Raw genomic sequence first — 12294 nt, 5'->3', positions numbered from 1 at the left:
TGGAAGAAGGAGTGGGGGAAGTACCAAAGGAAGAAGGCCAGAAAAGAGAATTCCAGGGACTGGAAGAACCACCAGTGAGAACCAACTCGGTTTTGTCCGGGTTCAGTTTGAGATGGTTGTGGCTCATCCAGTCCCTGATAAAAATCATAATAGATTGGAAATTTAAGATAGAAAGGGGTGAGGAGGAAAGATTAAAGATAAGCTGGAGGTCATCCGCGTAATTGTACACGGTGACCTCCAGTTGCTGAAGTGCAAAGATTAGAGGAGAAATATAAAGGTTAAACAATAAGGGAGAGAGAGAAGAACCCTGGGGGACACCACAAGTGACTTGTAGAGGGCTTGAGCAACGCGACTCTGTGTTGTGCCAAATAATATGTCCCACCATGCCCTCTAGTGTGCGGAAGAAGGGGCAGTGTATAAATAGAGAGAGATACGTGAAATAACACAACAGTCTAGGTAGAACCACCATCTTTGTCAGTGCCACTCTACAACGGTAAAATCTGCCAAAATGATACTTGCGCCTGTAGTGCAGAAACAGCACAGCCCAAATTGCCACCCAAAAGGTCCTCAGGCATCTGGTTGATTTGTATCCCCAAATAACAAAAAGTAGACAGTTGCCACACAAGGGCTATGTACTTCATCATATTATTGGGTCTGGAGTATTGCTATTGAAGGTGGGGTAAGACAAGACATGGTCCAGCTAACTCAAACACTGGATACAGCGGCAAATTCTACAGGAAGTTTGCAATAGTAGGATGCATAGAACAGGCATATTTAAGGTAGAGCAGCATGTCATCTGCATAAAGGGAGATCGAGTGTGTGTCATCCCCCACAGGGATCCCCGTGTTGGTCCTGAAAATGCAGGTTATGAGGCAATGCATCCAGTGCCAGAGAAAAAACAGGGGAGACAGTGGGAAGCTGTTGTATCGCAGTAGGGTCTGAAATATGTCAACCAATTTTGACTCTAGCTGTGGGATCGGTTTATAATAATTTGGCCTGGTGGAGGAAGGAGGATCGCAGGCCATACCACTGAAATACTTCAAACAAGAAGGACAACTCTAGGGAGTCAAAGGCTTCATGTAAGTCTAAGACTAAGCATCCCAAGTGTAGATAGCGTATTGGGGTATGTTTTAACATATGAAAAAAACACTGAAGGTTCGAGGAGGTGCCCCTGACTGGCATAAAACCGTTTTGGTCTGAGTGTACAAGTTGCAGTACCAGGGAGGCCAGCCGATCTACCAGGATTTTAGCTAAGATCTTATAGTCCATTTTTAATAACATGAGAGGTCTATAGGATTCAGGATCAAGTACATCCCTACCTTGCTTGGGTAAGGAAATGAGGAGGGCATCCCTCAAGGTAGTCAGTAATGACTCCGCAGTGAGTGAAGTGTTGTATAGCGTTTTCAGGTGGGGCGCCAGTAAGGGTGCATATAGGTTACAGAATCCAGCCGGTGGGCCATCCAGACCTGGTGTTTTGGTAGCGGCAAGGGAGCGGATCTCCTCCAGTACCTCAAAGTTGGAGATCTCTCTGTTAAGTACGTCCCTGGCTTCTGTAGAGATCCGGGGTATGGTCACTCCGGTCAGAAAATTAGCTCACTGCATTGATGTGTGTTGTAGAGACTGAGGCCTAATACAGTGTGTAGTCGCGAGTACAGGCAGAGTGTATTTCCCTCTGCATGTGGAGTAATTGTTCTCAATCAGAGTGGATGGACAGAATAGGACGCCAGTCTACCTCCTGTCGTATTAACCACACCAGCAGTGTACATGGTTGCTCTGCATCAGCGTGTGCATGTTTAGTGTGTTCCACATAGTTAAGACAGTGCAGCCTTTCCAATAGGGCAAAATGTTCCTTTTGAGACTGGTGTAAGTGTTCCTGATAGGTGCTGAACTCCCGAGTCAGTTCCGAAAAGGTCTAAAAGTCTACCCTCCAAGTCAGAGATGTCGGCAGTGAGATGACAGCGCATGTTGAGTGTTTTGCCCATACAGTGTCCCCAAATGGTTACCTTAAAGGCATCCCACTCTACTAAGGGAGAGGAGGCAGAGCCTGTGTTTACTACAAAATACTCTGTAATACTATCAGCAATGGAGGCTCATAATGGAGGGTCCTCCTGAGTGGATGGTTGGAGTCACCAGAGGAGTATGGGGGAGAGGCGTGTTCCCAAAAGATTTATAGTTGGAGTGGGTTGTGCTCAGAGTGTGTGCGGCCAAAGTAGCCCATGCACGTAACATGTGGAGTGATGTCAGGTGTGCATGAAACCAATTAATACGGACATGACTGTGTGCATGTGAGTAATGACAGTAGCCCATGCGTGTAACTAGTGGAGTGATGTCAGGAGTGCAAAGAAACCGATCAATACAGACGTGAAGGCTGTGTGCATGAGAGTTGTTAGAGTACACTCCGGTATTGGAGATTCAGTGGCACCACTTGTCTACCAGCCCCAGTGGATTAACCATGTGCTAAGTGTATGCGCGTTGGCGGTAGCAACAGTGTGAGGGAGTGGCGGGAAGGAGTGATCCAAAACAATGTCTAGGAAACTATCAAAAACCCTTCCCAATACCCAGGCGATATCGTTCTAGTGGGCCAGGGTCGCAGGGAGAAAGTGAAGGAAGGGAGCCTGGTACACATTAGGTGTGTATATCGCCCTGAGGAACAATCGCTTACCTTCTAAGCAGCCCTCTACAAACATATACGGACCCGCTGGATCACAATTGTGTGTCCGCCTTCAAGTTTCTAATTATGTCTCTCTATGCCACTATCAATGAATACCTGTCCAGGATGAGCCCGACCGAAATCTTCAGCATTACAAGGCCAGGCATCAGTCTAGCTACCAGCCAATACATTGGGATATCTTGCTGCTTATTTTTCCCAGTCCAGCACCGCAGGGCAACTCCACAGTGTACGCATCAAAGTCCCCCTCTGCTGACACCCCATAAGCCTCGATCGCCCCAGTCTTTCCATTGCAATTCACAAACAGGCATGCCCTCATGAAGTATGCCCTATGAAGAATGTTTAACTGTATTCTGAAGAAATGAAAATCTTCATTCTCAGGGAATACTTACTAATAAAAAAGAACTTTGCACAGAAGCTGAAAATATGAAAAGACATCTTTATTAAATTTAATAAGTGAGGCCATGTCACACAGAAGCCGTAGCAACTGAATGAGGTAGTCTGAGGAATACAGAGGACAGAGGCCTTTTATATGTTTAAGGGTTACATGACTCAAATTCTAACTGTCAAGTTCTACATGACCTAACGGTCTTTTTAGAATACTCACGCCAAAAAGGTTCTCAGTCAGGAGTGACATCATGTGGAGGATCAAAATCAGAAAGATCAGAAATATACTGGGCTGCAGAATCAAAGAATCTCCAGAATCCCTGTGCACAGAGTACCTTCTTAGTAGAATCCTGTTCTGTCCTCCTCAGTAGATTTCAGTCTCCTGACAAGATCACTCCCACAGAAAGCCACTTCTCTGATGAGCCCTGCGTTGGCTGCGCCATTTGAAGAAATGAAAATCTTCATTCTCAGGGAATACTTACTAATAAAAAAGAACTTTGCACAGAAGCTGAAAATATGAAAAGACATGTTTATTAAATTTAATAAGTGAGGCCACGTCACACAGAAGCCGTAGCAACTGAATGAGGTAGTCTGAGGAATACAGAGGACAGAGGCCTTTTATATGTTTTAGGGTTACATGACTCAGCACAAAAGTAAGGGGCAGTCCTAGCTTTTGCAAGCATGCAAAAAAAAAAAACATTCCTTCTTACACAATCCGGACAAACCCATAATAAAAGGACCACAACCCATATAATAAACAGACCATAAAAGAAGGAACAGAAACAGATGAGAAGCAAGATAGAAGGGTGTGTGCATGTACCATAAACTCAGCAATGTCCTGCTCTTTGATCTCTATCTTGATCAGCTAAAGGGCAAAAACTGGTTTGGCAAAGTCAGCTTCAGGCAACAGGGTCAGTTCACTCAGGTCATCTAAGAGTCAGCTAAAGTCATCAGCCTATGTGAGGGCAACTACAAAATGGCTGCCATGCACAAAATGGAACCCAGGGATTCAGAACGAAATCTTCAAATACACAGTGAATCCATCGGTGTAACATGATGAAAACACTCATACTTGCTGAGCTCACTGTTTACGGTTCGCTGTTACCAAAATCGTAACAGAACCACGAACTTTATGACCCAGGTTCAGAACCTCAGACCGTCCTCGTGCCCTTACATAGGCAATAACCTAAACTCACGCCAATCTGAATCCAGGTCTATATTCATCAGATCATCAAGATGTTGCTGGAGCATAATCCTAGTACTTAGTAACTCTCTCTGGACAGGTCTCCTCGAACACGAAGTAGCACAAAGGCCACATATAGCAGGACCAATTAGGGAATACCTCTGTCTGTAGTATGTGGCATAAGACCACACCCAACAATTAGTGATGTTCACTACTAACTGGTGTTGATGTAGAAACTGTACAAAATGAATTATTAGTAAACTCTGACCTCCTAACCAGTTCATGTTCAGGTAAAGTATGGAAAGAATGCAAAGAAGTAGTAGTAGGAAGAGACATAGGTTGGGAGGTGGGTACAGATCTCAATTGGGTAGCAAAAAACAATCCCACTCATAAAAGACAATGTCATGTTTAAAAACACTAGAAAACACGTTGTTAAGAACATATAGATAACAGGAGAAAGTGACCACTATTACAAACGAAATTATAATTTTTCACAACCCTAAGCAGAAATCAAATCCTAGAATTATCTAATAACATTTTTATGGCTCCTATGCATTTCAGTAATTTCAGGTGAAACAGTGGTGGTCCTTATTAATGCTCTCAGATGAAAAGGGATACTCTTCCACAGAGAATGGACTTCATTCTGCTTTTACTAAACAGAATACTACTTTAAAACAATGCCAGCCAAGCCGCAAAAATTAGTCTCCTAACACCTATTATATGCAATCGCACGGAAACCACTTGTGAAACCAACTATGCCCAGAGTCCGTTCAAAAAGCCTCTCTGGCAGGCTTCTATTGTCCATCAAATCTTCTTTTGTTGTTTTCTTCCGCATGGGCCTCTTCATTCAAGCCTTTCATGTAAATGGTGCTTCTCAGTATCCGTTGGAGTGCCCTCCTGGCAAACACTCAATGCTCACTTAAAAGTCTCAATGTCTCAATGCAGTGCACCAGTATCTCTCCTCTGCGGCAGACACTACAGATAGCATGATCTTCATTGATCATGGGCACAAATCATCTCGTGCAGACCCGGGACCATTCTCAGACTCCAACACTCATCATTCAGTGTCAGAGGACGCTCAGGCTGCTCTTTCATGGGCACCAGAATGGAGTGCCTTTTGCCAAATTTGGATCCTCCGGTGCACTGCACTTCCGTTGAAGCAAAGGAAAAGGGGGGGTGTGTGGCAAAAACTCAGGCCAAGGGGCTCAAGGGACTGCACACTGTCAGAGGTTACCAGTACATGACAGGTGCTCTTTTGCACTGAAATTCTGGTTCTGTGATGTCCAATGCCGTCTGATGGAGCAAGTACGATGCTTTAAACAGTTCATTGTATAACAAAAGGACTGAAAACAGGTGGCCTGCAATCTTCAAAGCAGTGGCCATATGCCATGGGACAATTCTGCGTTGAAATGCACTGTCATTCTCAAAGGCAATACAAAAACAAAGGCAGTAGGCAAAACAGTGCCTCTAGGCTCTTCAATTGGGTTTCCGTGTGAGATCATATCCTTCACCATCTAAGGGTAGATAGCGACATGGGAATTCTATCTGAATGGATGTCCTCACACATAGTGGCATGTCTAATGGAGCACACACATTTTATTTCAATGATTACATATAGGTGTTCCTAAATTCCTCATCTAGAACATCTCAAAAGAAAAATCGCATAATGCAGATTATCAGGGAAAACAGTCTGATTATGCAAAAGGGAATTATACATAAGATGGGGGTCCATGGTACATTACTGCAATCTGAAAGTGTGAACCTGAACAATACACTAATAATAATAAAAGCTGACTGGTGAAAGGAATACGGAAAAGAGAAATGGGACTAGGACACAGCTAAAATCCCCAATAACTAGGCACGATGCGGTTGGGTGATAGTCAGGCATGTGACACAATACCAAGAGTATGGGTGATACACAAAAAAATCACAATAGTTTACAAATTTAACTCTACCGCTGGCCGCTACACCATATACGGTAATCTCAGCTAATGTTCCAGTTTCTTCTTCAGGGAAAAATGAAACCTGGTTTCCTTTATGGTACGAAGCCATATACTACTTAGGAAGCAGAATAAAACTGACTAATGTAATATAGAAATTAGGTCACCATGTACAAGAGTCACAAATCTATAATTTATCCTTACGTCCAACCAGGATACATAATTTTAGGGCTGCCTGTTCCTTACAGGAAAGGGGGCAGTAATGTGACTGTAGGTGAAACCTTGTTTCCTGTATATCTTTTTTATTTTCCTTCAAATACCATTAAAGCCAAATTTGACATACACTAATGAAGTGTTGTCTGTCTTTCTGTGAAATTTAGTGTCAAAGCAAATCTACCCAACTGTTTGCAGGATACACATCGACATGTATATCCCTTCACAACACAGGTAAACTTGTAATAGTATCATAAGCAGCAAGATAAAACATAAAACATGCAAAAAAAACGCACAAAACGGACATGTCAAGCCATCAGATATACTCGCTGTAAAACAATAGCATATATAAATGAGTGGTGACGCATAATACCGTGTCAGGTTTAAAATCCTTACCCTCCTTTTTGACAGTAGATCACCAATTAGTGGATATCTGCTGTCAAATACAACTTTCAGACACACAGAACCAGCAAGAACAATTCATGATAGAACCAAATACACAAATATGAAAAATGCATGGACATTTCTTTCCAAAGGAGTTACGCAAAAAAAAACACATCTCATTTCAACCAACCAAACTCACGTGTCTTGTTAAAATCCCCCAGAGCAATCCATGGATGATCTGTGAGCAGAAGCAAGCAAAAAACAAATACACAACACACAAAAGAGAGACATTTCTCTTAACAAACAGACATCAATTATAACTTTTAATCAGACAACAAAACATAATACACATTAACAGATGCAAAAATAAATGTCCATTACTTAACTGTTACCATCTTGTCGGTCACCTTGCAACACGAAGCCCTTTTAACTTTCCAAAAGTACAATTCTTTCACTGACACTCCATGTTAGCCTTGCCCCACAATTCGTTCTCACTTGGGCATGTAGCCTTCAACATTTGAATAAAGAGCTTCCTCTTATTTTCTGTCTAAAACTTAATGCAATGCCTCATTTTCTGTCAAATAAAAGCAACTAGCAGACATCATTTTTTAGAGCAGAAATACAAATGTATCATTTCTGCAGAGCATTTAGCATGTGTTGGGACTTTCAAAGAAACCTTTTTCATATTTTTCCCTTTGGAATTAAGTTCTTTACTTTTGTGGAGAAACCAGAAACCCTTCCTTTTAGAGGCCTGTTTAGCAAGGTCATTCTGCATTTCACAGAGACAAGTCCTAATTTAAAAGGTCACAAATGTCAACATGACAGCCTCCTTCCATTGTTTACAGGAAAACTAAAGATAGCATCTTAGCGTAACTTGAGCAGCCTGTTCTCCTAGATCACAGCTTCTTCTAGCCCCCCCTCTCTGCTCATTCTGAGGCTGACAAAGGCAAAAGGCCTACTACATTTACTTTGAATGATTCACAAAAACTAATAACACACATACCAGTTTTTAGAACAAATGCTTGTTGCAATGGTACTCATTTCAGCAACATTAATTGGATCTCACTAGGCCATTTAAAAGTAAACCCAAATGGGGACAACCTGCAAATTTGTATTATACCTAAATGTATGCATTTACTTAATCCTAAAGCACTTTAAAGCTATTTTAAATGGCAAAAATACCCAAATTCGACTTTGATATTAGGGGCACTTAAAAATAAATATCCTATAATTATGTTACATATTAATCATCCTCAGAATGTTCTTTACAAATTACAGAGATTTTTAATCAGACATATCCCATGTAAATCTTTAGAAAAATGAGTTTTTTATGCCTGCGCTAAGTGAAATTCTATATGCTAATGTTCTCATTATGCGGTATAGCACAACTTAAATTAAATTTTAATGCTAGGATGTCATAGTATGAGCATTAAGCTTCATGAATAGTAAAAAACGAATTTTGTAGCACTTATTTTTAATAATTATTTTTCATAATTTAATTTTTTTTTTAATAAACCCAATTATTTTTGATAATTCCACATATAAAAGCGAGCTGCATCCCTTGCCTATCATTTTAGACGCATTCATTTATAAGCCTAAGCACAGAAGCCTAACTTATAACATGACAAAATGTTTGCGCTATCTTTTCTTTCTAAAAAGGACAATTTTATTTAGCAACAGACCCAAGAATATGCTTACAAAATGTTGCTTAATAGACTGAAAACATCAAGAAAAACCACGAACAGACATTGAGCTCATTTCAGACATAAACAGAAAGGGGTCAAAACACTCAGGACACACAATACAGCGTGCTTTTAGCCATGCATCTCGTGAATAGCGCCATCGCTATGTACTTACAGAAGTTGCACTAATGGGAAACCCACATAGACATTTTAAACACACATTTAACCCACAAATCAATATTCAGGACAGAAACCAAGGACAGCCCACAGACTGTACTTAAACCAAACCATTTGTAAATACTAGTTGTAAGTCATATTTACAAGAAACGCTTCTCAATTGTGTTTCAAAAGACTACAAAAACAGCCCAACAGACTGATGTATGTCCGAGAAGCGAAAATACACTCAATTCACTAGCTTTGGCTAGCAGAACACCACACAAAATCGTTCTGCATATCTATGTTCATAAAACTGTGCAGAACAAAGGATCCTTGTTTTGTATTATGTCATATTTTAATTCCCTGGGGATACAAAATCACCAAGGAAGAAATATGTTTGTAAATCTAAACCTATTTAGATATTCCCTTTAGGGGGGGGCGGCTAATTTACTTCACATCACACTATGGTACCTTCCAAAAACGCAACACATTTTTCCATTTGAGCTTACAAACAGGCATGCCAAAAATACTGCGGAAAACGCAAGTATTATAATCAAAGTGGTGCTTAAGGTACTTTTCGTACGTGCACCGTTCAACTAAACCAAATGGAGAAATATCTCCTCATTACCTGCCTACACAAATTGCAATTCCCATATCCAAACCTATACAAATCAAAAGTTGGCCAACACAAATTCCAAAGTTCCAAAGCTACATTTCCAAATTTGCTAAGATCAGGCATCTTATAGCTCACTAATCTAGCTTCAAACTTCAAGGGGTTATCTCTACCAATACACTCGCAAATATACGAGACCCTCGGCTATGGTAATTGCAATGACCAAATCAAAAACCAAGAAACCAACCCCTCGGCTTTGGTAATTGCGATAACCAAATCAAAGACCCAAAGAACCAAAGGACTGGGAGCGACCCACATATACTTAACTCTTACTTTTACTAATCAAAAGGTTATCCAAATTCTAACTGTCAAGTTCTACTTGACCTAACGGTCTTTTTAGAATACTCACGCCAAAAAGGTTCTCAGTCAGGAGTGACATCATGTGGAGGATCAAAATCAGAAAGATCAGAAATATACTGGGCTGCAGAATCAAAGAATCTCCAGAATCCCTGTGCACAGAGTACCTTCTTAGTAGAATCCTGTTCTGTCCTCCTCAGTAGATTTCAGTCTCCTGACAAGATCACTCCCACAGAAAGCCACTTCTCTGATGAGCCCCGCGTTGGCTGTGCCATTTGAAGAAATGAAAATCTTCATTCTCAGGGAATACTTACTAATAAAAAAGAACTTTGCACAGAAGCTGAAAATATGAAAAGACATGTTTATTAAATTTAATAAGTGAGGCCACGTCACACAGAAGCCGTAGCAACTGAATGAGGTAGTCTGAGGAATACAGAGGACAGAGGCCTTTTATATGTTTTAGGGTTACATGACTCAGCACAAAAGTAAGGGACAACCTTTATGACCCAGGTTCAGAATTCACGGAACCTCAATTCGCTGTATCCCTGCCCACATGGCCACTTCCCTGGGATAGCAACATGCTTTTCCTCAAGCATCATCTTCCAAGATGCCTAGATCTCATTCCCATTTACTTCTAAGTGTGTCAAGGTGGTGTAGGTTATTGGCCAGAAGAGTTGGAGATTGCATGCTTTTGTAACGGGGTCCTAATAGCCTAAATTCCAATTCCTTAATAGGGTCTCATATGCCTGGAGTATGTTTTGCACTTGTAGGTAACAAAGGAACTTCCCCCCTGTTAGTTCGAATTGTTGCCTGAGCTCCACAAAGGGGATCATATGCCCTTCCAGCCAGACATCTCCCAACTTTGAGATGCCTATAAGATCTTTCAACATCCCTGAAACCCACAGAGGTGCCTCTAGCATCACTTTCCCCTTCAACCTTAGCAGGGTCATGGTCTTTCATCAAATCTTAACTTTCATGGTCGTCAGGGTCAGCACATAGGTAGTCCTGCCTGTCCCGCATAGATGGCACAGGTAGCCCCTAGGGTCCATTGCTCTCCTGTCCACCAGTAGGGAAGGTTTCTGCTGTGTTGCGAATACCTAGTCATTCACCACCAACAGTTGGGCTGCCCAATAATCAATTGTCAGGTTGGGAAAGGCTGGCCCTCTGTTGTATGGTTTTCTGTTTTAGGATGCCAGTGCAATTCTGGTCACCTGTCCTTCCCCAGTAGTTGCCACGTTGTGGCCTCTATGCACCTGAAAAAATGGTCGGGTATTTCAAATGGGGGTTCCGGAGTTTCTAGAAGAATTTGTGCAGGTATATCATTCTGTACAGAATATGGACAGAGGCAGCTTCTGCCAGTATTCTACATCTCTCCTATACCCATCCAGTTTTTCATCCAGGTATATTCCAATGGTTATCTATATATTCCCAACTATTGGAAACCACTCGTCTCCACATTATGATGTAAACCCAGTTGCATGGGGGCTCCCAGTCAGTCAACGGGTAGGCCACACATTTACTCCAAATAATACAAATCCCAGCGAAGTCACCGTACAACTCAAGAATTCGCAGAACTCTTGGGACTGATCCTTCTGGGACTGCTAGATAGGGAAAAATGTTGTCTGAGTAAATCAATAGCAGGAATAAAGGGACCCCCTCAGAAATTCTTCTAGGTCAGGGAAAAGAGGGGAGTAAATAAGCACAACACTATAAAGTTTCCCCCGATGACCATCATACTTTACCCGACGACATTTTTCATATTCTTCATAAATCAAATGTTGAGGTACAACAGTGAAGACAAAAGTCATCTCATTGTATCTTTTATTTTCTCAATACACTTATCTTTCTATTTTTGTTTTCTCATTATTTCACGTTTATCAAGAGACAATTTTTCTTTCTTTTCTCAATAATTCATATAATTTCTAAAAAACACATACATGGTAAACAATTCATAGTCATGAATGCATTTCTACAAAGTTAATACAAAAATCTACTCCGAACAATTACAAAACAAGTATATACAACAAAACCCCCCTGGATACCATTCAATATACACAGTCACACATCAAGCATTCATATCATCCAATCTCACTCATGCAATATCTGTACACAGTTGAGTTTTATGGGACAGAAAGGAATTTCTGCCTATAATCCAGTCTCAGTGTGAAACATGAGACTACGGTCTCGGTCGACGCGCGTTTCTGTGGGTTAGTCAGGACCGTTTCGGTGGGTTCCTCAGGGCCTATCCAGATGTGACCTTTCATTTCCATGGGGACCTAAAAATATATAACAAAATGTCACCACCATTGTACTCAGAAGTAAAGTTACATGTACTAAGTACTAGTTCATTATAGACCTCAGCATGGACATTCATATGTGACTGCAAACCATATATCATTGCCACAAACACAATCATTCCAGAAAAGAATTTCAAGAAAATGTTGATATAAAAATAGGTCCAAGTTAAACAATCTAAAGAGATCAGTCCAAAGAGGGGGAGAGAAAAGATTGTGTTATAATTATCCAGGGTCAGCCCACCTCAATGGTGTAGACACCGTCACCATCACCGTGAGAAGATAAATAGCATGTGATACTTAACTATGCACCTTATATCCCCTAGGTATCACTACCTTCATATTCACTTACATCCTGTCAAAAGGGAAATTATATCTCAGCTAGTTTCTTTATCGTAGGGATGCCTCAAAGTGCCA

The 12294-nt window shown here is 41.2% G+C and overlaps 1 protein-coding gene across 2 annotated transcripts in view; it reads left to right on the top strand.

Moving 5' to 3' along the window:
- PKIA (cAMP-dependent protein kinase inhibitor alpha) overlaps positions 1–12294 on the top strand; it is a 312952-nt gene that overhangs the window by 95869 nt on the left and 204789 nt on the right. The gene's annotated exons all lie outside the window — the stretch shown is intronic.

This window comes from Lissotriton helveticus, chromosome 4_1 (assembly GCF_964261635.1).
Source record: "Lissotriton helveticus chromosome 4_1, aLisHel1.1, whole genome shotgun sequence".
Lineage (NCBI taxonomy): Eukaryota > Metazoa > Chordata > Amphibia > Caudata > Salamandridae > Lissotriton > Lissotriton helveticus.
The sequence above is the reverse complement of the archived record's forward strand: the minus strand, read 5'-3'. Positions and strand labels throughout refer to the sequence as shown.